A 2,843-nucleotide genomic window follows, 5' to 3' on the forward strand; every position below is an offset into this window, starting at 1 on the left:
AGCAAGAGGAAAGGCCTGCAGATCGGCAAGTGAAGTAGGTTCCTCTCTTATATGTTTGCCACCCTTGTGAGGTCTTCTTGGTGCATGCATTTCTCTAGGAGATTCACCGTGTGTCTCCTCATCTCGGTCATAGGAAGGATCATATTCCACTTTTGCCAAATATTTGAGTTGTCTTAGATGAGTATGAAGAGATTTTAGGTGTCTTTGATTTTTTGCTACCAAATGTATGAAAATGTATGAGGGACTTTGAAGGGACAGGGTAAGAGGGGTTTTGGGAATGTTGCTGATTAGAATTTGGGGAATAAAAGGGTTTTGGGGATAGTTATTAGGCTTTGGGATAGCAATTAGGGTTTAGGGATTTGTGGCTAGGGTTTGGGATAGTGGGAATTGGGGATAGTGGCTGAATGAATTTAAGGATATGGGGATAGTGGAATGAGTTAATAAAACCAGAAAACAAATCAAGGAATCAAAGGGTGAGGGAGTGATGGAGTGGACTTGAAAACAAAAACACAACTACAAACCCTAAGCAATTGTTTTTTGAGCAAAAATTGCAAGGAGGTAGGGTTTGAAATTTTTTTCACAAAATCATCATAAACATCTTAAGACACACATTCATTGGCATTGGAAGATTGTTTGACTTACTTTGGACAGGTGGCAACCAAGCGAATTTAGCATTGGGATGAGTTTCGTGGGTGAAAATGGCTTGCAGCTCTATGTGCCGCGCCACGAACCCAACACGCTGCGCATGTTGTATGCGTCACACCAGTGTATTTTTTGCACTATGGAGGGCGGCCCTATGTGCCGCGCCAGTGACACAATGAGCTGCACCCCTGAAATGTTAACTGTTTGCTGCGATTTTCCCTCTACGACCTTGCTCTAAGTTCCTCTTTATCTTTTGGATGCAAATGAGTTCTTTAAACACAAGAAATGGCTTATATACAAGAAACTTTAATTTTTCACTCATAAAACCGACTTTTGTAATGTTTTCATTTTTTAAACTCTGTTTTTAGGCAGTTTTGCTTCATTTTGCCTTTTCTGAACTGAATGAATTAATTTTTGGTTTTCCTTGAAGGGGATGGAGTTGCAGAAGCTTGGTAAGGTGACCAAGGTTGTCATTGGAGTTGCTTACATATGAAAAAATTGAAATTACATCAGATTTATGCATAAAAATATAAAATACTCTGTTTTTCCTCAAAACAGGGTTTTGAGGAAAAATACATTTCTGAGCATGTGATTATAAAAATTATTGTTTGTTGAAAATGCAACAAGATGATGGAGCTTAGTGAAAAGAAGTCGCCTTCACTAAGTGGGCCCGCAGGCTATTTTTGGCGCAAAGTCTATTTTTAGACTATGTCTATTTTTAGACATATGGATCATGGTCTATGAGTTGCAGGATGCTATTTGTGGATGATTGTCATGTTGGTAAAAATAGATGGACTTCTATTTTTAGACATATGGGCGGAGTCTATTTTTAGACTGCTAGGCTAAAAATAGAACAGTCGAAGATTATTAGCTCTTAATAATATTTGGACTATAAAAATTATCTTATCCTCTTGTAACACTTTAGTTCGAGCTACGGATGTGGCACATGCAACTGCCAGAAGGAAATATGATTTTCTTATGGGTTATTTGAGCTATTGCATGATGGACTTCAGTTAGAACTCAAGTGATTGAGTTTGGTGGAGTTGATTGAGGAGTTGAAGGAGTTGTGTTCAGTTTGACTTAGTTGAACTAGTTGTATTTAGTCTAACTGCCAAATACACTAGTGATGAGTGATGTGAATTAATTATTAATTAATTCACTAATTATTAACTCATAAAGCAACTAAAGAATACATCAGTTAACTCAGTGCATGGACAGTTCAGTGGAGACAGGTGTTAGAGGTGGAGACTACTATCAGTTGTGACTATAGCTGTGCATGAGATTTGCACAATCAATGATTGAGATTTCCAATGAGGATTGCACAATACAAACCAAGGAAAACGAGCTGGGATCATTCCTATTCTCACATTGGATTACGCAGTAGAGGTAGGCAAACAACGGAGGATATTTTAACATGTGACTTGATCCAGATCTGAGCTAGTTTTTGTGTAGCAGGTGGAGATAGTACTGAGTACTTGTGAGGAGTATTGTACTATGTTTTTTACATGTTCTCTATCATTATAATATATAGATAGTTGGGTGTTTTCAGCTGTATGCTTTCCCCATTACATACTGTGTTAATGTGCGCATGCAATTGATGTTTCATTGTTTTAATTCCACAAATTGATGATCAACGTAGAGGACGTTATGTATTATGCATGCATTCCGAAAATAGTGTATAATTAGGATAATCTATATGAATAAGTGTTATATTATTCAAAATTTCTACATGGTATCAGAGCAGAGTTGATCATCAAATCTATTATTCAGAAAGTGATTACATTTTATTTCTTCAGGCAGAGTCTATAATCGGGCCAGGTAGCCTCTGGATTCATCCTTCTTTTGGAAGGTGAGATATGCGATGAATGCCCATACAGTCAATGTCTGTATGAGAAATACTTTGTTCTCATGAATTTTAGATCAGAAGCAGTTGAGTTTTGAGCTGGTGGAATTCAAATTTGCAGCAGTGTTTTCTTGGTGTCAAGGTTGAAATGTCTTTCAGCGGACTGCGATTGGTGTGTGCTCTTGAAGGCAGCTCGAATTATATTGCATGGAAAGACAAGATGGAGGCGGTGTTAGATGACAATGGGTTGAAGGAGTTCATATAGGCTGAGGTCCCAAAGCCTATTGATGCTGCTCACGTTGAGGCTTGGCAAAAGAAGACAGCAAAGTGTCAAAGGATTCTATTGGAGGGCGTGAAG

Source organism: Pinus tabuliformis, chromosome 1_2 (assembly GCF_031772625.1).
Source record: "Pinus tabuliformis cultivar Carrire ecotype Pingquan chromosome 1_2, CPIR1, whole genome shotgun sequence".
In the NCBI taxonomy this organism is placed as follows: Eukaryota; Viridiplantae; Streptophyta; class Pinopsida; order Pinales; family Pinaceae; genus Pinus; species Pinus tabuliformis.